Source organism: Eptatretus burgeri, chromosome 4, assembly GCF_056783735.1.
Source record: "Eptatretus burgeri isolate ZD-2024b chromosome 4, Ebu_testis_v1, whole genome shotgun sequence".
NCBI lineage: Eukaryota > Metazoa > Chordata > Myxini > Myxiniformes > Myxinidae > Eptatretus > Eptatretus burgeri.
The window spans coordinates 125,373,283-125,397,725 of record NC_140964.1 but is presented as its reverse complement, the minus strand read 5'-3'; the positions used below and the strand labels follow the sequence as shown (position 1 = coordinate 125,397,725).

Here is a 24,443-nt window from a genome sequence, read left to right as displayed (position 1 = left end):
ACTGCGACAGGAGAGGAAGTCTACGAGCCATGAGTGGAGATTGGCTTGGACACCATAAGAAGAGCATTTGGAGAGCAGTGCGAGATGTCAGACCACATCAAAAGCTCACGATATGTTGAGAGAGATGGCTCTGATCTCATGTTTGGCATTGAGGACCTCCATCCATTGTGGGGAAAGCAGAAGCAGCATGTCCAGTGTAGAGTGTCTAAATCCAAATTGATGATCAGAAATCAAGCCATTGGAGAAGAGCAAGGATTTGATGTCGGAAGCGATGATGGATTCCATGACCTTGCTGAAGATTGGGAGAAGGCTGATTGGTCTGTAGTTGCAGGGATCTGTTTGCACCTCTTTTATACAGAGCAGTAATGTTTGCTGATTTCCAAGCAGATGGCAGATGACCTTGAGTCAATGAGAGGGTGAATAGAACAGAGGGAGGTGAGCAAGAGCAGCAGAGCAGTTTTTTTTAGCACACGTGGGCTGATGCCATCTGGACCGGTTGCAGAGTCGAGGTTTGACAACAAGCTCTCCACCTTGTCAGGTGAAAGGAAACAGATTAGAGGAATAGCTGGGTGCGACTGGGTAAAATAAGGCGACTGACCGATTTAGTTAGTCCCATTGAGTCACAGAAAGCTTTTGCTGAAGTGCCATGGCAGGTGAGAGAGGTACCCACACCTAGCCAACTGGCATGATGGCAATTGAAGTCACCACATATGAGGAAGAGAGAGTTTGGATGAGAAGATAGAAGTTGGTTCATGTTTTCGGCAAGCAAGATGTAAATGGAGTCATCACTTTTTGGTGCACGGTACAACACACAAATAAACAAGAGGTGGGAGTGGAGAGGAAGCTGTAGCCAGAGGTATTCCTTGCGATGTAGAGGAGTGAGGGCCATGCACGGAGAGTGAGGAATAGAGTTTTTGATGAAGTGAGCAACCAGGAGCACAAGGACGAGGCTCAGGTCTATCATACCTGAGGAGGGAATAACCAGGGAGAGATACAAGGGAGTCAGAGATGTCTTAAAGGTGGAAAGTTTCTGTTAAGCAGATTGTGCCTGGTTTGTCAGTAGTAACCTGTATGGAGAGATCAGTCAGGTTAGCGCAAAGGCCCCAGATGTTTGAGGTCCACACTGTTAAGGAAGAGGGAGGAGAAGAGGATTTGGATGCAGGGGAGTGTGGGTAGTGCGAGGGAGGAGAGGTGGAGGAAGTGAGAGTTGATGACAGATTGTAGAAGAAATAGGGGAGAGGGTCAGATGTGGAGGAGGACAAAAGGCTAGGTGGTGAAGGGATGAGTAGCAGTGGGGAATAATAAGAGAGGGGGCACAGGAAATTGGGAGAGTGAAAGAGGTGGAGGAATGAGCTGGAAGAGAGAGAGGGTGTTGGAAGGAGGCAGCATTCTTGATGTGAAGAGGGGGCAGCTTTGAGAAGGGGGAGTGAGGGGTGAGGGGAGAGGATTGAGGTTGAAGGGTGAGGGGAAAGAATTGAGGGAGATAGTTGTGAGGGGGAGCTTTTGAGAAAGGTGAGGAGGAAGCGAGAGAAGTTTGCTTTGAAGAGGGAAGAAGCAGTTGATTTGTGAGGGAGGGGTGAGAGGGAAGCTTTGAGGGAGAGGGGCTACAAAGAGGGCAGGCATGGTCATGGGGGAGGAGGAACAAGGGAGTGGTGAGGAGAGGGGGGATGAGCCTGGGGAGAGAGGTATTGCAGAGATGGGAGTGGTTGGGGGAGGGAGGAACAAAAATTGATGGAAGAGGGGAGGTGTGATGAGATTTGAGGGGGTGGGAAGAGGGGGAGGCAGCTTTGAGAAGTGGAGGTGGGGGGTGGGTGTGGGTGATATTTTATGGGGAGGGTGAGAGGTGAGGGGGATATTTGTGGGAGAAGGGTGAGAGGGAGAATTGAGGGAGAAGAGGGAGGGGAGAATTGAGGAAGAAAGGTGTGGGGGGAGCTTTTGATAAGAGAGCGGGAAGTTTTGGGGGAGGAGAAGGAAGCTTGCTTTGAAGAGGGAGGAGGTGGCTGAATTGAGAGGGAGGGGTGAGAGTGCAGCTTTGAGAGGGAGGGGAGATGATGAGAGCAGGCACAGTTCTGGGGGAGGATGGAGAAGATAGGGGTGGGGAGAAGGGGAGGATGAGTGGTGTTGTGGTATTGTAGAGGGGGGGAGCGGGCAGGTAGAGGAACAAGATTTGAGGGGTGGAAGAGGAGAGACATGATGAGAGGAAAGAGAGAGTGTGTTTGAGATATTGAGTCGTGTGCTGAATGAGAGTGTGAGACATTTGTTCGGTTGGAATGGAGAACACAGATTTTTACTGGGTGGAGGTGGGAAGTTGAAGCATTTTAAGACACCATTTTTTTTTGAACATTAGGGAAGAGGGGGGGGGGAGAGTAAGGGAAAAGCTTGAAGAAAAGGTCGTGAAGGTGTGTGGTCAAAACCTTCACGATCAGAGTGGGATTTGCTGGGAAGAGAGAAGAGAAGGAAGAAGAAGTCGGTACAGGAAGTCACGTGGTTATGTGAGATATAAGGTGAGAAGAGAAGAAAAGGTTTTTTTTGTTGTATTTTTTTATATTTTAAGATACTAGTGCGGGCCTGTAGGGGCGGGCCAGTATGTGCAGCTTCGTGCCTGCAGTATCAGGTCCCCAGCATCAATTGTGCCGTCATATCAAACGAAGAATTGTGACGCCCCCTCTCTCTCGCCCCTCCCCCACTCTCCCCCACTCTCCCGCACTCTCCCCCACTCTCCCCCCTCTCTCCCCCCCTCTCACTCCCTCCTCTCTCCCCCTCCTCTGTCCACCCTCCTCTCTCGCCCCTCCCCTCTCTTGCCCCCTCTCTCTCCCCCTCTCTCGCCCTTCTCTCTCCCTTCTCCTCTCTCCCCCCTCCTCTCTCGCCCCTCTCTCTGTAAACGTATTCACAAATGTCTACCAAGCACAACAATTAATTCCAACCTTGGGAAAAAACAGCTTTCAAACCCTTGGGAAACAGCTGTTTCCCTCGGGAAAATTCAAACCTTGGGATTAATTAATAATTTGAATAATAATCAAACCTTGGGACTAAATGATTAAATAAATTAATAATTAAATAATAATCAAACCTTGGGACTAATTAATTAATTAAAACCTTGGGAAATAACAGCTTTCAAACCTTGGGAAACACTTGGGAAACAGCTGAAATGGATGAGGAAGAACGATATCAAACTTTGAAAAGGCACATACTCAGGTCCCCAGTGTCGATTGTGACCTCATACCAAACGAAGAAGAAGAAGAATTGTGACATCAATTGTGCCAAAAAAATAAAATAATTAAATAAACATCAATTGTGACGTCATTCGTGACGTCATCTCACCGTGTCCTGTCATTGGTTGACAGATACATGGCCGTAACTTGGGAACCGCTCGTCCGATTGATATCAAACCTTGAAAAGGCACATCCGCGGGGCCCCGGCAATATTCCTGGCAAGTTTCAATCCGATCGGACCGGTGGTCGTCTAGTTATTAATAATTTGGGGAAAAATGGCATGATAAGGTGAGAAGGTGGAACGACACCTTCAGCTGCCATATATACACCTTTTCAACACTGAAAAAGCAGTAAAATGGTCATAACTTGGGAACCGCTCGTCCGATCGATATCAAACCTCGAAAAGGCACATCCGGGGGTCACCGGCAATATTCCTGGCAAGTTTCAATGTGATCGGACTGGCGGTCGTCGAGAAACGGAGGTCGCAGACAGACAAACAGACAGACACACACAGAGAGATTGCTGGAATTATAGATAGATGGAACAGAGGGTACAGTTGGGAAGAGTGGAAGGAAAAGTGGAGAAAACAAAAACTGATGGTAACAAGGAGAAAATACAAATAAACACGATCGTGCACATCGAAGGGAAGATGGGTAGGCCTCAGGGAAACCCGATATGACAAGACCGACAAAAACCCATCAAATAGCACAAGTTTTGAAACAAAATCAAACCAGGAATACACAGTAAACACGGAGGTGACAAAATAAACAGTCAAAACACGACAAACAACGACCAGAAACTTATCTTTGAGAAAGTCAGCAAAAACCCTTGGAGAGAACAAAGCGTCACCTCAAAAACCAGACTGGGAAGTTTAGGAATACTTGGAGATGTTAAATTGGGTGATTAAAAGACTGTTTCAATAGCACTAAACTTTGGGAATTTTTTAACCATATTTTCAATCACTATCCTATTGAAATTGAAGGACTGCAAATACCTGAACACTGTGCAGGATATTGTGTTTTATGAACTCGACTTTTTCCGTATTCTCCATAATTCCACGTTGATCTAAATTCGCCCTTGTATATCTTATGTCACGCAAATGTTCTTTGACCCTCCTTTACCTATTTGTAATGTTGGTGTGTGGTGCAGTTTTAACCCTTTCAAAATATGAAGCTTCTACTCTAATCCTTGGAATATTCTATCTAATCCCTTGACCAATGATCCCTCTAGCGTCCCAAATTTGATGAAATATGATAATGTTGGAACACAGACATTTCCATATTTTCAACCTTGGGGTAAATCCATGAAGGCCTGGGTCATGCAGTGGATCCATTTTTGAAAACTCATTGGTGCTTCAATTCCCTGATGGCTGGTGAAGGGGGGATGTTTGTTTTTGAATTAAACTTGAATGAGTGAGAAATGTTTAATTATTTATTTTTATTCTGATCGAGCCAAATTACATTTTATACTGTATTTCACTCTTACAACACGTGCACTATTTAGAGCTCTTTGAACGTACTATTATTTCAACAGGTCTTCTTTGTAAAGTCATTCCTTTGAACAGCAGCAGAATGAGTGAGAAATCGAATATTGGAGAATGAAACACTTGAGATCACTGCAACATTTCTAAGATGGCCTCAAAATCCAGTTGCCGACTGGGCATCATGCTCCATCGTGTAGTCCTTCCTTGGCATACCTGTGCTCCTATCTACCGAGAAGGCTTTCATCTGCAAATTGATGGAATACTGCTCTTCACTCTGGGCTGGATGCCCTGCCTCACACCTTGCTTACTTTGATGCTGTGGAAACCAAGGCTTTCAAGATCATTGGAATCTCTTGCGATGAAGCTGAGTCTCTGTGCCCTACACTTTCACCTCACAGAGAGATTGGTGGTCTCTTTTTTCAAGCAGGTACTTTCTGGTCTGACACTCTCTGCTCTTTCCGTGCCTTGTAGTGCTAGGTTTCTGCAGGGAGCAAGCGGTCCACCAGCAACACCTTCTGGTGAAACTACCTAATTCCAGAGTCAATGATCACCTTCACTCATTGTTTTTTTCTTTTTTTTTTCCCACTGACGGAACCAACTTCCACATCTTCTTCAATCTCATTCTTCCTTCCAGGTCTTCAAGACAGCTGTTCACCATCATCTCAAATCATCTTCCTTTTCAAAGCATGACCATTTTTTTTTTACCCCTGTTAAGCCCACAAACTCACCTCTTTCCACCCCCAAGCTCAGGTTAGGTCAGGTATGGGAGCATGCGTCAGAGCAGCGCGTCGTTGCGTCCACTTTCCGCCGGTACTTCAGGGGCCTCCATCTGGCCACCCCCAGGCAGATGCCTGGCCCATCTCAATATCGTTGAGATGCCAATCAACCTGCTGCAACCACGAGGCACGTGGTCGGCCCATTGGCCTCCTCCACTCAGGAGACTCCCCAGCTGAGAGAATCTGGTGAGCAGGATCAGCGTCAGGAAAATGAGCCACATGTCCATACAGCCGCAGCTGACGCTCGCGGACTATGCAGGTAACAAATCTCTTTTGAGTCTCTCTCAGCAACCACTCGTTGGACACAAAGTCCGACCAGCGATAGCCAAGGATTCTCTGAAGGGACCTGGTACCAAAGGAATTAAGTCTCCATCTCAGATCCTTGGTCAGAGTCCAAGTCTCACATCCATGGAGCAAGACTGGAAGCACCAAGGACCTGAAGACTCAGACTTTCGTCTGCCTGCACAAGTACTGGCAGCGCCACACCCCATGATCCAGTGAATCCATGACTCCCCAGGCTCGACCCAGACGTCTGTTGACCTCTGACTCACAGCCAGCAGAGACATGAATATCACTGAGACATGAATAAGGGTAAGTGAATCTTTCCATGACCTCAACATCCTCACCACAAACAGGTACAGACAGGACAGCAGCATCCAAGATGTCATTGAAAGCCTGGATCTTAGTTCTGACCCAGGAAATCCGTAATCCCAGCGGCTCCGACTCCTCATTCAGCACCTCGAGGGCCCCCAAAAGGATATCTAAGGTCTCCGCAAAGAAGACTGCATCATCTGCAAAATCAAGGTCAAAGATCTTGACATTCCCAAACGATGCACTGCAGCTTGGTCTCTCTGACATCCTCCCTAGAATCCAGTCCATACAAGTGCTGAAAAGTGTGGGGGCCAGTACACACCCCTGATGAACTCCAGTAACAACTGGAAATAAGTCAGAGATGGTACCACCACATCTCACAGCACTCTCAGTACCAGAGTAGAGTTCAGACATCAGAGCGATCAGTTTTGGTGGCACCCCACGAAGACCAAGAATCCTCCAGAGGACATCCCGATTCACTGAATCGAACGCTTTACAGAGATCAACATCGGCGCAAGCAGCCCCTGCCGAAACTCTCGTCTGCATTCCCAAGCTCACCTCTTTCCAAATTTCAAGTTTTTCTTCATGAGAGTTTGCTTCTGTATCCATCTTGTCCACCATGTTACACCCTAATTCATTGTATGTTCTCGCACTTCCATGAGCCATGACTTTTATACAGTTCAAAAAAGCAACAACATAAAAACAATTGAAATGTTTATGAGATGGTCTCCACAAATGGTTGAATATTGGACTCTTCTCTGACCCCTTCTCACATTTATCCCTTCCTTGTTGTCTCCTCTTTTTCAAAGTATTATTTTCCTTTCCTCACCTTTCCTTTCCTCCTCCCTCTCCTTTCTTTTTGTCATATTTTTCTCTGTCGTCTCCCCGACTCCATGTACATTATTTTTCTCAATTTTCTCATCTCGACTCATCATCTCATGTGGACCTAATAAAGATATTTCACTTTCTCGAATTTTCGGAATAATTCTGAGTTGACCTATTAATGTGCCCACCTGAGCCCCTGACTTGGTTTGAGACCATTTGATCAGTAGATTACCTTGACATATTGTTGTGAGAAAGGGAACATAGAAAAGAGGATGATGAAATATCTGGAGTGAACACAAATGTTGTTCCTTCTTTGATTTAAAAAAAAAGTCCTTTGATAAGACTGAATAATTAAAATCCACAGTGCAAGTAGGAAAAACCAGCTTGCTATCATTATGGGCCAGATTTTTTTTAATGCAAACACCGCGATGTGATACAAGGTCAAGAAGCAACACAGGTGTATTTTCTACATCACAAGCATCTCTCCCGGGAGTGTGACACAGGCAAGGCAAACTTTCTTTTATTGTGCACAGCCATCCGTGGCTAAAAAAGAAAACCCACCATGATATGATGTTTTTATTGAAATCTCAGTCTTTCTTCATTGTTTGGTTGTCCTTACCTCTGTGACGATTAGAAAGTTGTCGCTACAATATGATTTCATTGAAAGTTATCCTTTGTATTCGAATAAGGTGTTTAAAAAAAAGAAATCGTGTCATTGGAAAGCAGCTCACAATTTTTGTTTCATTCAATTAGGGGGATGTGCCTTGCATCGTCCCAGGTGACCTTGAACACATCAGGAGTGAACCACATAGTGTGGAACGCTGACAATTGACCAAGACACACTGAAAAAAGTAAAGAGAGGTTATATACAAAAAATATTTCTTTTTCGCGATAAAATTGCTGAAGGGGAAAGGGGATTAATTATTTAGTTATGTCATATAGTTAAGGTTGGAAGAAGTCGTCCCATAATTACCATAATTAGCGCTGTCGGGATTGAATGTGTCGACAGATCCTTGACTTCTGGCCAGCACTCTGTATTTTTTCTGGATTTATGTGTGCTCATTTCCTTTAGTTTCCTTTATTTCTTGGACACGTGCTCCTTCGGTAATGGCACCTGACAGGGTGGAACCTTCAGTAAGTCGAGTCACCATGCCCGGACCTCTGTGCTGGGAGATCATGTGAACCCCAAGCACGCCCATGCTACACCAGTCAAGGTTGGAGTTGGTGTGAGTCTGGAGTTTGCAGTTGGTATGGGTCCACAGAAATTTGTTTGAGGTGCAGTTCGGACCAGTCGGAGTCACAGTACGAGTCATCGTGCGAGTTGCTGTGTGAGTCACTGAAAGGGCTCACCTCCAGGCCCAACTAACTCATCTCCCACTGCACAATACTTGTGCCTCAAAAGTGGGAAGGCTGCCCTCCTATCTCTCTCTTAGTCTTTTCTTTCTCTTTTTCACATCCTATGTTTATGTTTCTTTTCACAAATATGATTATTTGTGAGTATGCATGTGTAAAACTTAATCCTCCAATAAGAGTTGAATAAGCAGCAACGTCCGGTCCATTTGTCTCGGATAAGGAGCAACATCCGGTAGATCTCTGTCTTCCCCTTCATTATCTCCACCACCGAAGGTGGATGGAGATTATGTTTTCACCCCTGTCTGTCTGTCTGTGAGCAGGATATTAAAAGTTATGGATGTATTTGGATGAAATTTTGGTGGAGAGGTTGGGTATGCGACGAGTATGAACTGCTTAGATTTTGGTGAAGATCCGGATCTGAATCCGGATAACAGAATTATTTAAGTGATTCTTCACCATTGAGAGATGGGGCCAAAAACGATTTAGAGCACGATATCTCAAAACGTTGTGGACCGATTCAGATGAAACTTAGTGCATATATTAAGTGTGTGCCAAGGAAGAATCAATTCGATTTTGGTGAAGATCTGATCCGGATCTGGATACGAGAGTTACTTAATTTTTAAAGTGATTTTTACCATTGAGAGATCGGGTCAAAAATGATATATAGCATGATATCTCAAAAAGTTCTGGAAGGATTCAGACGAAACTTGGTGGATGTGTTGGGTAGGTGACATGAACAAGCTGATTCAATTTTAGTTCAGGTATGGACGCAGATCCAGCCTATCGGTGGGCTACAATATGTAAACTGTTCAGCCTGTTGGAGGTATGCTTTCTACTGAATGCCATTCCGGTTGATAATGCAAGAGAAACATGTGAATTATCTGGAAACTAACTTCGTTTCCAATAGCTTTGAATCCAAAGCCAGTGCACCATATAAGTGTTGACATGGATTTGCTTGTTCCTTGAAAACTGCCAACAGCTAAGATTTCCATCAGACCTGTCCTGTCTTCCCTTGTTGTGTTTCTGTGTTGTCATTTGTGTTTCTGTATCCATTCCCATGTCTTCATCGTGTCGACTTGACTGTCATATAAAATTTGTGATTGTCTGTTGAAGTTCCAGACCTCAACCACACAGTGTTCAAAAGTTTATTTGCATACTGCAAGTTCTTTGTTCCTCACTTTTCAAATCCATGGACCCACCTTCCAGATTCAATCAGGCATTGGCCAACCACCTCATGCCATTCCCCATCTGACCAATGATCTTTATCATTCCCATTAACCATTCCTACCCAAAAACTCTCACTTGGTGATTTCAGTCTTTCTCTCTTTCATTCTTTCACTCTCTCGCCCCCTGCTGGCTGTTGGTACGTTGTGTGTACTGTCATGGCTGCTCCTTGCTTCGTGTTGTGAGTACCCCTCCTCTGTTGTTCCACCTCCCCATTTTCGACGAGAGAGAGAGAGAGAGAGAGAGAGAGAGAGAGAGAGAGAGAGAGAGAGAGAGAGAGAGAGAGAGAGAGAGAGAGAGAGAGAGAGAGAGAGAGAGAGAGAGAGAGAGAGAGAGAGAGAGAGAGAGAGAGAGAGAGAGAGAGAGAGAAAGAATGAGAGAGAGAGAATGAGAGAGAGAGAGAATGAGAGAGAGAGAATGAGAGAGAGAGAATGAGAATCGTAGGCCTAAGGCCTGTCATGGCCGCCGGGGAGGTTTTTCTCGTTCACTGCGACCTTGTTCTTTGTTAATTCTCAACTTTAATCGTTGATTTCTTGGTGTTTGTGAAAACGCCTTATTTCTCTCGGTAAAGTTTACTAACATGTTTTCTTGAGTTAGAATGGCGGGTGAACGTTTCCGTGTCGAGACGTTCGAGTCACTAACTCGTAAAAACGCTGATTTTTGCTTCCCTCCCAGTGAGGTGGAACTTCACGATGTGCTTTCCGCCATCGGTAACATCGTTGGGTTACATAATGTTCGTGCTGCTTCTCGCATCAATAAGAAGTTTGTGGTGTTTGTGTCGGAGGAACACGTGGTCACCACGGTGGTTAAGCATGGCCTGTTCATCGAACCGAACACTTACCTCTCTGTGTTCCCTTTACAGGCCCCAACAGTTAAAGTTAATATTAATATTATTCCACCATTTATAAGGAACCAGGACTAGTGTAACCAGTTAAACGAGTTCGGTAAGGTTGTGTCGAGGATCTCAATGGTGCCGATGCGTCATGTCAGCGATAAATTTAACCACGTCATGTCCGTTAAAAGAGTGGTTAATATGATACTACCTGAAAATGGGAAAACACTGAATGTTGTACTCGGTGTAAAAATCGACGGGTTTGAATATAAAATGTTTGTCTCCTCAGAGGTTATGACGTGTTTTGGGTGTGGAGCTTACGGGCACGGGAAGAGTGTTTGTCCCAATGCGGTTACACCGCAGGAAAGTGAAGGTGTGGTGAGGAACGATTCCTCCTCACCACAAACCAATGGGGAGAAGGTGAATCGGGAGCCTCGCCCCGCCCCCCCCACCGGCTGAGGTGTTCGACGAAATGGACTCGTCCACCCCGACCGGCGTTGGAGAGAGGGTGTGTAATCGTGACGTAATTAATCCCCCCCCCACCAAACGAGGACGTGAAAGTGGTTGCTTCCTCTCCTTTACCATCCACTGTACAGGACAGTGTGGACGATATAGAGGTAGCTGTTACGGATACCTGGAAAAAAAAAAAAAAGGCCAAAAACGGTCAAATGTTGATGCCTTTGATTCGAAGGAGCAGAATTAGGTCCAGATCGTGTCAGGCTCGGCGGACCCTCGAGGAACGTCTGACATTGGAAACCCTTTGGTGGTGCCGGAGTCGTGTGCGGATGTGGAAACTTCGCTTGTTCCACTGGCCGACTCCGAGCGGGACACAGAGAACGGTGAGGTATCTCAGGATGTTTTAAGTGTTTGTCCTGTTTGCCAAACTTGTTCAGACGAGTTAATAGCTATGTCTGACAGTGATGGAGAAATAAATAAAGGGGGAAATCCCTGTGAGTTAAATGTTAACCCCTCCCTCACAGATGATGATGTAAGGGTTGAAGAGGGGAAGGACATGGACAAGGCAAATTCGGAGGGGTCTGAAAACAGAGCAGAACTTTCTGTTGAGCCAAAAGTGAGTGTTCCACAAGTATTAGGAGAGGCCATCGATGAAGCACTTGATTCAGATGAAACCTCTTCGACCCCACATTTTAGTGCTTTAAGCTCTCAAGAGGATGAGGGGGGAAACGACACAACCTTAGTGTCTCAAGAAAATGTGATTAAATTCCTGGATGATACATTCAGGAAAAGATACATAAAAATCAAAGATTACTTCCCGAATTTACACGATTTCATTAAAACTTCAAGGAGTATGATTCGTGATCCTTATCAGGTTAATATGTCAGATCCTCAAGTCCAAAGGTTAAGGAAATGTGTTACTCAGGCTGGTAAAGAGAGCATCCCTGAACATCAATGGAGGCCACAGTTGTGTGCGTTGCCTCCAGGTATTTCAGCTCTTCCAAAATGAAAAAAAATGATGTGCTAATGCTACAGGAGACGCATGCAAATCAGTCTTCTGAGGATGAGTGGTGTAAAATCTTTAAAGGTTGTCTTTTTTTCTCGAGTGCACTTGTTGAGGCCAAGGCTGGTGTGGCAATAGTGTTGCATCCTCGACTCCAGCCTTCGGAGATAACTTGTAATGAAATTTGCAAAGGTTACTTACTGTCTGTGGGTCATTCCATGTCAAATCATCAAAGAATCTGCCGTCATCTCTCAGACTTTTGTAAAACTTTGGGAACCAATTGGGACCCATGAAAAACGGCAAGAACTCAAATATTTTTGCTAACAGCCTCTTAATTAGTGAGATACAGACTAACAAACTTTGACTACATTAACGAATGTCGCGAATTCAAATGGCCATATCTCTAAAAGTATAACACCTAGAGAGCTGGTTTTGGTGTCATTTTAAAGGTATTTTCATGCCCTATGAATTTGTCTGGGCAACATTTTCCTACCTCCAACCACAAAAAGTTATCACAAAATATAAACTTCAATCATGAATCCCCAAAAAATGTATCCTTCAAATTTCCTCAAATTCATCCCAGAGGTACCTTATGATGCCAAGAAGCTTCCACATAAATTTTGTGATGGGCATTCCAATAGTTTCTGAGATATGAGCAATAATGTACATGTACGTATGGTATACAGGTTCGAAAATCAGCATTTGTAATATGTTAGACAATCATTCTCACCTAGCCATGACAGGGAACACAGGGAACGACCATCAATTGCTTTGAAGTATCATATACTTTCATTTTCAACTGGGCCTGAAGGGAAGAAACAAGTGCTGCTGTTGCTGCATTGAAGAGGAAATTGAAAGTCTAAGTCAGGTTAGTGAACACTGTGTACTTGAACTCGCTTATTGATTGTATAATACATTACAAATGCTGATTTTCGAACCTATATGCCATACGTACATGTACATTATTGCTCATATCTCAGAAACTATTGGAGTGCCCATCACAAAATTTATGTGGAAGCTTCTTGACATCATAAGGTACCTCTGGGATGAATTTGAGGAAATTTGAAGGATACATTTTTTGGGGATTCACGATTGAAGTTTATATTTTGTGATAACTTTTTTGTGGTTGGAGGTAGGAAAATGTTGCCCAGACAAATTCATAGGGCATAAAAATACCTTTAAAATGACACCAAAACCAGCTCTCTAGGTGTTATACTTTTAGAGATATGGCCATTTGAATTCGCGACGTCGTGCTAATTAGTCCAAAGTTCGTTAGTCTGTATCTCACTAATTAAGAGGCTGTTAGCAAAAATATTTGAGTTCTTGCCATTTGTCATGGGTCCCAATTGGTTCCCAAAGTTTTACAAAAATCTGAGAGATGACGGCAGATTCTTTGATGATTTGACATGGAATGACCCCTGTGAAATTTGTCAGTAGTAACCTAAAGATTTCCATGACAAATGTTTACTGTCCTAGTGCTAACTCTGAAAGAGGTGCCTTTCTGGACAAGTTGGCAGAGTTTGTAAGCACCATTGACTTTACCATGTTGTTGTGTCTGGGGGTGACTACAGCTGCACCCTCGACCCACAACTTGATCGGAACACTTGTGAGCCTCATCCGCCCAGTGCAAGGCCTTTGGCACAGCTAGTCAAAAAGTTTAAACTGGTGGATGTGTGGCGGGTACAAAACCGTAATATCCGTCAGTATACATGGGTTTGTGCATCAAGAAATCTTTTGAGGATTGCTCACCTCGACAGATTTTATGTTAATCATGAAATGGTAAATATTGTTAAGAACTCGTATATCAGGCCGTCTTGTTTTTCCGATCATCACATGATTGTTATGGTGTGTGGCTTTCCTCATCATGTCTGTGCAAGTGCGTATTGGACTTTTAATGTGAAACTTCTACAAAGTGCACATTTTATAGAAGCTTTTAAAATGGTATGGGAAAAAATGTGAGTCACAAAGGGGTTCATATTTGAACTTAAGACAATGGTGGGACTGCACAAAGTCCCAAATCAAATGTTTTTGCCAACAATACTGCTCTTCCAGGACATACAACGCTTTTGGTGTGATATCTGCTTTAAAAAACGATATACTTATCTGTGAGCAGAAAGCTAGATTGTCTAGCGTGAATGTCCAGCAGTTGTCGGAGAAAAGGACCCTTCTGGCTGAAATGGTGAAAGAGCGAGCGGCCGGTGCTTTCGCCCAACTGCGGAACGAAAAAATCCAACTTGACAGACCAAAGAAAGGTTGTTCAATTTGGAAAAAAAATGGTCAAGACCTCTCAACAAATCCATGCTTTGCGCTCTTCTGGTGGTGATTTGTTGACCTCCCAGAGTGATATCAAGCATGAACTACAAGACTATATTTCTAAACTCTTCGCAAAAAGAGTTGTGAATAAGAAGAACAGGAATGCGATGTTTGAACAGCTCCCTTCTCTGTCTGAAGACCAACAGCAATTGCTTGAGCCTGACATTTCTCTTGGAGAACTTACTGCTGCGCTCAAGGATAGCAAGGATGGGAAAGCCCCTGGACGAGACGGCCTTCCGGCTGAATTTTATAAGGCTTTCTGGGACATTCTAGGACATTCTAGGCCATACTCTTCTTGAGGTCTTTCAGGAGAGTGTTGAACAAGGTGAATTGCCATTGACCTGCCGGAGGGCAGTTTTGTGTCTCCTTCCGAAGAAAGGAAACCTGCATGAGACCGCAAATTGGCGGCCTGTGTCACTCCTCAACTTGGACTATAAAATATTGTCAAAAGCACTTGCAACCCGTCTAAAGGAAGTCATCTCTTTCTTGATTGGCACTGATCAACCATACTGTGTTCCAGAATGTTCCAGATACGATAATATTTTTTTGGTGAGAGACTTGATCGTCTCGGTTGAGCTACATCTCCTGGTTTTGGTTTATTACTTTTAGATCAAGAAAAAGCTTTTGACAGTGTTAACCCTTCTTTTTTGTTTGATGTATTAAGGAGAACAGGGTTTGGGGAAAAATTTACTGCTTATGTTAAGTTATTGTACAAAAATGCATCTTGTCTGCTGAAGGTTAATAATAGTCTTTGTTACTCTTTCCCCTTTCAGCGAGGCATCCGTCAGGGCTGTGCGCTATCAGGCATGCTCTGCAATCTTTCCGTTGAATCTTTATTAGTTTTATGTCGGAACTCAGTGTTAGGAGTCTCTCTTTCACAAAACTCCAAAGTCGTCGTTTCAGCTTATGCTGATGATATTTGTGTTGCTATTGCAAATCAAAAAGATGTTTCTGAGGTCTCTCGTTGCCTTACCCAGTTTGAGCTTGCTTCTACTGCAAGGGTAAAGGCCCTGTCACACCTTGACGATTTAGCCAGTGTATGCCGATGTATGAAAAATTTGTCTAAAACGCTGGAACACGTCGAATACGTTATGGGTAAGTTTTGTATACGTTAAGAGCACGCTGAAGCATGCTGGCATACATCCTAGTACGCCGAGCTCGTCGACAAATTTTAAGCATGCTCAAAATTTTTTGACGTATGCCAGCGTATGACTCATACGTTCCGCATATGCTGGTCATAAGTTGTAGGCACGTTATGCGATCGTTGATACACGTTACTTGTAAGTTACTCATAAGTCGAGATAATGTTTAGCATACCTTAAACTTATTTCTAACCTATGAGTAACGTGCTTTGAACCTATGTGTAACGTATCTCCAACGCATATTGACGTATGTAGACATATTTGACGTCTTCCGGACGACCACATAACTTACTGAACGTGTTTCTAACTTGCAGCTACCGTATAATGGCGTATTGGCAGTGTTTAGGGGAATTGGTTATATAAAAATTTGGTTCACAGGAGGAACCTGTCAGTGTTCCAGACTCCATGTTGAGTAGATGTGCATGTCAGTAGTATCAGTCGTAGTAGTAGGTGAGCATGTTTACATTCTGTGTACATTACTAATACGTTATGCATACGTCCAACTCGTTATGAATATGCCCAAAACTGGAAAAAAAAACATCAATAGTTCAGCGTACCCCAGCGTTTTACATACATTTTGATATGTTGCCATACACTGGCTAAAACGTCAAGGTGTGACAGGGCCCTAAATTGGAAAAAAGTGTAGCTTTCTGGGTGGGCCCCAGATTGCCTTCCTTGTCCCTGCCTGTTTTACCAGGACGAATACAGTGGAGTAGTGAGTGGTTTAAATATTTCGGCTTATTTCTAGGAATTGAAGCATATGAACAAAAAAATTGGGAGAACTTCCTGGAAAAAATTAAATTGAAACTGGCAAGGTGGAGAAGGTTGTACTAACTTCTCTCGCTTAAGACACGGGTGTCAATCATAAACAACCTGGTGGTTCCATTTATTTGGCATCGAGTTATCCCACTTGAACCTCCGAGATACTTGATCACAGGCATTCAGAGGGTTCTGACTGATTGATTTTTTTCTGGGGGTGGCCACCATTGGCTGGGCCCAGACGTGGTCTGCAGACCCCAAAATGCGGGTGGTCAAAATCTGATGCATATCCCAAGTCGGATAATGGCATTCCGGATTTCCACGATTAAGCGCCTACTGTACAGTGAGTGTGTTCCTTGGCGACCTCTCACAAACACCTGTTTGCAGAAAGTGGAAGGTCTGAAATATGACCGTGAACTTTTCCTCATCGACCTGCAACATGTTGACATGTCTCAGATCCCCAGTTTTCATCAGAGCCTTTTGAATGCTTGGCAAGTCCTCGGAGTGCAACGTTTAGAGGTATCTTAGGATGCCCAAAAGTTTGTCCATGAGCCATTAGTTCAGAATCCTTTGTTCTCTAGAATTTCAACCTCCAGGTCGTTTATGCATTGTTTCACCAGTGTTGGAATAAACAGAGTGCGAGACCTGTTGCATCCATCCTTGAATGCCTGGCTACCTGTAAGCTCACTTTCATTAAAAACTGGTGTTCGTTCTGCTTGTATTGTGGAAAATGTCTTGAAAGCAGTAATTAAAACCTTTCATAGACTAAACATCGGGTGGACTGGGGTGGATGAAGTGGTGGACGCACGTCTCTATTTCCCTGAACTTCAAATTGCCTCAAAAAAACAAGAGGGTGTGTTCTCCTCAAACTTAGAGGAAATTGGTGTGTTTCACGTCATGGGGAAAACGGCTATCTACAACATATGTCTGGAAGCATGTATACCTGGTTTTACAAAACTGTTGAAAAATTTTTCTCATTTAAATCGATGGAATGAGACCTTACCTGCTGGAGCTTTTTTAACTCCAGTGTGGAACAAAATGTATAGTTCTCCAACTCTTGGTTGAACTGGAGACCTGAATTGGAGACTAGCACTTCAAGCCCTGGTCACACAGACATTACTCCATAAGTTTAATTCTTCTGTTCCAATTTCTTGTCCTTTTTGTGATTTGATTGAAAATGTTGCCCACGTTTTTATTGAATGTAAGAGAGTGGTACCCCTCTTTCTCTTCCTTCAACAGCTTTTCTATCAATTTAATTTAATTTTTTTTCCTTTCCAGTCTTTATTTATGGAATCGGGGGGAATTATAAAAGTAAACCAGTCCTCTCGTTTTTGTCTTTTCTGTTGGGCATTGCTAAACTGGCAAGTTATAAAACCAGGAAAGCAAAATTGAAGGGGAAAAATGCAAATGTGCTTTTGTGCTTTAAAGGTATGGTTTCGGCACGAGTAAAAATGGAGCAGGCTTATCTTTTGAGCCTGGATATTGTGGGTGATCAGTGGTACACTGATGAGGTTTTGAGTTTCTTTTCGTGATGGAATCTGTTTGTAAAAGTGCAAAGTACTTACTTACTTTTTGCATATATGTATTATTCTGTGGTGGTTTTGACATGAACAGACACCCTTGCTTGTATTGCTTTTGTTGAATTTATTTTTGCTGTAAAATTGTTTGGATTTGTTTTAATGGGGTGTGCTTTTTCTGGTGTGTTTTGATCATAGACTCCAATAGAGAAGGACTGGAACCTCCCATGCTCGGGGTTTGTAACTTGAGTCTGAAGGATTAACTTGAGTCCGGGGCTAAAATGACTTCGAGAAGGGCGAGAGACACGATCTCGGGATCCATATAGGGGTTTTTGAGGATGGCGAGTTCAATCGTGTCATTTTCAACACCACCTGAGGTCATCTTCAAGGTCAAAAGGTCATATTTCAAGGTCACATTCCTGAATTTTGGTATTTTTTGCCCGTTTTTGTGTCTAACTCATAAATGGTGAGAGATGGCTGATTGTAATAAGATGCAAGTGTGTCGAGCTGTCAAACTTTGATATTTATTGTCATATATCGTATTACATAAACATTTTATGCATGTCACAACACTGCCTATGACAACTATGTTTATGTCTATTACTAGTTGGAAAGCTTTTCTTGCCTCCTGAGGCTTCCCAAAGCTTTTTCTTTGTCACTAACATTGAGGACATGAGCTTTCAATAGAATGTTAGCTAAAGTAGTACATGCAGCATTACGACGAGCTAAAGGTGTATCTTCAGAGGATAACAGCTCGGCAAAATGAAATTGGCAACGCATTTTAGTCTTGTCATACAAATTAAAGGCATTATGTACAAAAAAGACGGTTGACATAGTCGGCACACTCAATCCTCCTCTATTCAAATGATCTAGAAACTCAGATGACACCTCGTTACCATCTTCATCATCAATGATCTCCTCCATACTAGTGCTATCGCCATATTTATGAACAAGGTGTTTGGCCAAATAAACTACTTTATGCTTAAGGGCATCGTCAGACCCCAAGAGATCCTGAGTGTCTTGAGGAGTAATCTCGTCAATGAGTTCACTTCGCTCATCTGGATTTATGGCAGTTGTACAGTTCTTGTCGCAATCAATCACACGAGAACTAGATTCGGGCATAATGTCATGCTTAATGAGTGTTTGCAAATTTACAATTTTAGCTGCAGCCATAATCTCAACTTCGTCAATCTAGAAGTTTCCACCGCTTCTTTGCCTGGCTTGGCCAAAAAACTTTTCCAAGGCTTCATCTGCAAATATAGCAGGAATAACGTAGTCAAAGTCTTTCTCTGCCAGAAGCAATTTGGCAGCGTCCACATTATTAATTAATTAATCCACAGTCAGGTCAGGTTCGATCTGTGACCTGCTACAGGTACCATCTAAGCCTGTACTTACCTGTTCCATGGTCGGGTTGTCGGCGACTAAACCGTCTCCACCACCAGGTTTTCTGGTGAGGAGGGTGTTTGGATATGGACACCCAGCAGGATTAAAAACAAAACCTGTCAAAGGACAGAGGATCTCCTTGTGAACCAACGGCCATCCATATCTAGTGCCCAACTGTGTCTGCGGACGTCCTCCTGCAGTTGGGTCACTTCTTATTAGGAGGTTGGTGGCAGGATTTGCACTCCGGCCACCGTAAAACCCTTCATTCCGCAAAACGCAAAAAAATCTGAAAACCCACTCCGTAGGAGTACCTCCTGTGCAGCTTCCCTTCGCAGGGCAGCTCACCGGATGACGGGATTGGGGCAAAGCCTTCGGGACCCCCAATCTTTGATGATAGGAGGGAAACCACGGGATAACATCCCTGGGTCAGATTGCGGTAGAGTGTGTCGGAGTGGTGCTGAGGTGTCGTCCACCAGATGGCGGTCTCCTTGGGTTAACCTGAGGCGGTCCCTTCGGGTGGGTGCCTGGAATGTCCTATCCCGAAGAGAGGATGATCACCTGTCTCTGTTATCATCTGAGCTCAAGCGTTTGGACATCGGGATTGCAGCTCTCTCTGAGGTTCGGAGACCGGATTGCGGCGAGATAATGGTGGGTGGTTACACCTACTATTGGTCTGGTCGCTCTGATGGTTACCATACCCAAGGAGTTGCTGTAGCTGTGTCCAATAAGCTGACCCCAATGATAATTGAGGTAACACCGGTCAACGAGCGTATTATGAGATTAAGGATTCGTCACTCCTAAGGTGTCATTTCCCTGGTCTCTGTTTATGCTCCGACTGAGGCGAGTGATCTTACCGTGAAGGATGCATTCTACGCCACACTCGAGTCTGTGGTTGATCAGTGCCCCAGACGAGATACACTTCTAGTCTTGGGGGATTTCAATGCATCGACTGGAACTGATAGGGATGGTTATGAGGTGTTTGTTGGTCCCCATGGGTCAGGAACTATGAACCAGAATAGCACTAAGTTCCTTGACTTTGCAAGAAGTCATGGACTTAGGGTGGCTGGTTCATGGTTTCAGCGCCCACAAGCTCATCGCTGGACTTGGTATTCCATCGCTGGCGGTGTGGCAAAGGAGATTGACCATGTCCTCATTGACGGTCGTTGGAGGATGATCCAGAACTGCAGGGTCTACCGGAGTGCTCAGTTCCTCAATACTGACCACAGGCTTGTTGTAGCAACTCCAAAGCTGCACCTTAAATCCTGGAGAATGGTACCATCCCAGCCTAGGCTGGATGTTGCCAAGCTCAGGGATGAGAGAGTAGCTGAGGAGTTTGCGAACAGGCTGAGTGGACACTTGGGGGTCTGGGTGCTTTGGGGGGTCCTGAAGAGTTGTGGAGCGCCTTCAAGACCACCGTCCTTGATGTTGCTGGTGGATGCCTTGGAGCTCACCGCAGGGCAAAGAAGAATTTTGTCTCTCAAGGGACACTGGATACCATTGACCAGAGTCGCAGGGCCAGGCTGAATGGCAGAGCTGAGCTGTTCAGGGAGCTGAGGCGTAAAACTGTACGTGTACTGAGGGTGGACAAGGAGGCCTATGTGCGAGGAATCTGTGAGGGGGTAGAGCATCACCTGTGGACAGGTGATTCTCGTCCCGCTTACAGGGGAATTCACGCATTACGTTCATCCAAGCCCATCCCTCGGAGCACTGCAGTTCGAGCAGAGAGTGGTAGGCTCTTGACAGAGGAGTCTGAAGTGAAGGCCCGCTGGGCCGGTTACTTTGAGCGGTTGTACCAGGCTGATCCCCCAGCTGTCGAGATGGACGTCAAGGGTGTTACAATCCCTGTTGCTGACCCTCGAATCAACTGTGGTCCACCTTCGCTTGTGGAAACACGGGCTGCGGTGAACCAGTTGAAACGGGGCAAAGCTCCAGGGATCTGTGGCATCCATGCCGAACTTCTCAAGGATGGTGGAAATACTGCACTCGTGTCGTTGCATGCAGTTTTGTGCTCTGCCTGGAACACAGGCATCATCCCAACTGACTGGAAGAGGGGCCTTGTTGTCCCTCTCTGGAAAAGGAAGGGTGATCGCCAAGACTGCAACAACTACCGAGGGGTGACGCTGCTCTCAGTGCCGGGCAAGGTCTTTGCTCGGATAATACTTGATAGGGTTCGCCACCATCTGCTTGAGCACCAGCGTCCAGAGCAGTCAGGCTTTACACCAAAGAGGTCGACGATTGACCGTATCCTTGCACTTCGTGTCCTCACCGAACGCAGACGAGAGTTTTGGCAGGGGCTGCTTTCAGCCTATGTTGATCTCTGTAAAGGATTTGATTCAGTGAATCAGGATGTCCTCTGGAGGATTCTTGGTCTTTGTGGGGTGCCACCAAAACTCATCGATCTGATGTCTGAACTCTACTCTGGTACTGAGAGTGCTGTGAAGTGTGGTGGTACCATCTCTGACTTATTTCCAGTTGTTACTGGAGTTCGTCAGGGATGTGTACTTGCCCCCACACTTTTCAGCACTTGTATGGACTGGATTTTAGGGAGGATGTCGGAGAGATCAAGTTGCGGTGCATCATTTGGGAATGTCAACATCTCGGACCTTGATTTTGCAGATGATGCAGTCATCTTTGCGGAGACTTTAGACATCCTTTTAGGGGCCCTCGAGGTGCTGAATAAGGAGTCAGAGCCGCTGGGATTATGGGTTTCTTGGGTCAAAACTAAGATCCAGGCTTTCGGTGACATCTTGGATGCTGCTGTCCTGTCTGTGTCTGTTTGTGGTGAGGATGTTGAGGTCGTGGAGAGATTCACTTACCTTGGCAGTGATATTCATGTCTCTGCTGGCTGCGAGTCAGAGGTCAATAGACGTCTGGGTCGGGCCTGGGGAGTCATGGATTCACTGGATCATGGGGTGTGGCACTGCCGGTACCTGTGCGGGAGGACGAAAGTCTGAGTCTTCAGGTCCTTGGTGCTTCCAGTCTTGCTCTATGGATGCGAGACTTGAACTCTGACCAAGGATCTGAAAAATGACCGTTTTTACAGCCATTTTTCCCTGCTGTGCAGGGGTTAGGCTTTTTCTTGAGGCAATGTTTTATGGCCGGATGCCCTTCCTGACGCCAACCCTGGTCGCCTCTTACGACACACAGGGATATGGTATACCTATTCTAACCGGGGCATACACCGGGACCAGTACACTGGTACTCACTTCGCCGACCTCTGATGGATGACAGGCTGAGTCAACCCCCTGGTATTAATTCAGCAGCCAATGGGGCTTGAACTCAGGACCCTCGGATCCCAAGCCGCCACCCTAACCACTAAGCCAACACCAGGCTTTGTCCAAGGATCTGAGACGGAGACTTAATTCCTTTGGTACCAGGTCTCTTCGGAGAATCCTTGGCTATCGCTGGTCGGATTTTGTGTCCAACGAGCGGTTGCATAGAGAGACTCGGATGAGATTTGTTACCTGCATTGTCCGTGAGCGTCAGTTGCGGCTGTATGGACATGTGGCTCGTTTTCCTGACGCTGATCCTGCTCACCAGATTCTCTCAGGGAGGGAGTCTCATGAGTGGAGGAGGCCAGTGGGCCGACCATGTTCCTCGTGGTTGTAGCAGGTTGACCATCATCTCAAGGAGATGGGGATGGGCCTGGCATCTGTCTGGGGGATGGCTAGACGGAGGCCCCTGGAGTACCGGCGGAAAGTGGACGCAGCGACACGCTGTTCTGGCACATGCTCCCATACCTGACCTGACCTGACCTTGTCTTTGTCACACACCCAACCTGCCCACCAAATTTCATCCGGATCCATCGACAACTTTTTGAGATATCCTGCACACACACAGACAGACAAACAAGAAGACGTCATGTAGACCAGGATACCTGCAAAATCCATCAAACAAATTTGAACTCAAAAAATTGGTGGTTGAATTCAATGACCAAATATGCAACTCCTCTTAAAATTTCAAGTCAATCGGATGAATATTGAGGATTTTAGAAATATCACCTTAGTTGTTGACCTTGGGGCTATGTTGACCTTTCGGTCCATGTTGAACTCAAAAATAATTGGTTGCTTGAATTCAGTCGCCTGAAATATAAATCCTCTTCAAATTTCAAGTCAATCGTATAAACATTGAGGATTCTAGAAATCTCACACAAGTTGCTGACCTTTTGTTGATATTTTGACCTTTTGACCTTAAAAAAAACAATAGGCTTCTTCCTTATGGCAAACTCTATCATGTGGTGAAGTTTCGTGAAGATTGGTTTTAAATTGTGACCTGTCTGTGACAGACAGGCAAACAGACAGACAGACAGACAGAATATCAAAATCGACTTACCAATATACTTGAAAAATCTTCGATTTTGCAAGTAACAAACAAACAGAGAGGAGTGAAAACATAACCTCCTTTCACCTTCAGTGATGGAGGTAAGAAAGCAAAATTGACACCTGCATTTCCAGCATAATGAGCAATGTTAAGCGACGGTCAATGCACACTAACATGGCCTTATCCAGCACACCATCCCATATCATTACCATTTGATTGAATGTCCCAAAATGTTCTTGATGAAGTTGAAACTGTAAAAAGAAAAAGTTGATTAAGTGTATGTTCTCCCATGCTAATGTCTTCAACTTGCACTTTCCTGGTACAAGCTCGGAAAACATGGTGTGACCCATTCGTGAATTTGCTTGTCATATGAATGCACATGTTTCTCTGTGTAACAGCAATTCATTCAGTTGAACGCAGCACCTGCCTGTTGGTTGCATCATTTTTGAGGTGTGGTTGTGCCGCTGATGGAGTGCCCATGCACATTATTGCAAAATTGTGAATTCAGCCATGTTTCCATGGCAACAATCGCCTACTTTGTGGGTCCTCTTGCGTCCAATAGCAAACGCCTGTGGGCGGGTCCCCAACTTTACATCCCATCTCACGGAGAGTGGCCTCCTTGATGCAACGCCTTGCCTGTAAAACACAATTGTGACGCTTTATAGCCTGATCAGGGATCATACCCAGACTGGATAGTTCAAAAGAGAGTGTGCTACCTCTGAGCTATTCCGTAATCCCCGTCACAGCTTTATTGGTGTCACAACCCACGAGGGTCGTGACGCAGCAGATTATTTTGATTTTAACACATTTGGCCCTCGACACCCATTCAATTAACACGAACTATAGGTTACTCTGCATTATTAAGCATGTGGAAAATGGGGCAGACCGCAAGCATTTGGCACTGTGGATGTATTTTTACATTGCAATAAGGTCATGATATACCGATGATTGCAAACCATGGCCTTTCATCCAAGGCATTGTTATTTCAAAGGCTGTACAGATATAAATAAATAAAGAAATATGTAAATGCACATCAGAAGAGTTGGAATGACACAAAATACGTTGGAAATTCGAATGTGGGATACCAGGCTCGTGGAAACATGCACTGGATTGGAATAAGCAGCTTAAAGTGCTAGTGGCTCTACAGCTAGTCCAAAAACATAAGAAAAACATCTCCAATGACAATGAGACAAGATTAATCTTTGTTGTGTAGGTCTCGACTCCTACTGAATCGCGCAGTTTTTGAGTTTGAGTT

The 24,443-nt window shown here is 44.7% G+C and overlaps 1 protein-coding gene across 2 annotated transcripts in view; it reads left to right on the top strand.

The window, feature by feature from the left end:
- The first annotated feature begins 10,908 nt into the window (after positions 1 to 10,908).
- Positions 10,909 to 24,443, top strand: part of LOC147029038 (uncharacterized) — a 207,171-nt gene continuing 193,636 nt past the window's right edge. Inside the window, exons 1-2 of one of the 2 annotated variants that reach the window (XM_085879940.1) lie at positions 10,909 to 11,134; positions 17,684 to 17,882. The gene's annotated coding sequence lies outside the window, so the exon portion shown is untranslated. The remainder of the gene's footprint in view (positions 11,135 to 17,683; positions 17,883 to 24,443) is intronic. The other variant, XM_085879941.1, reaches the window with a different exon arrangement.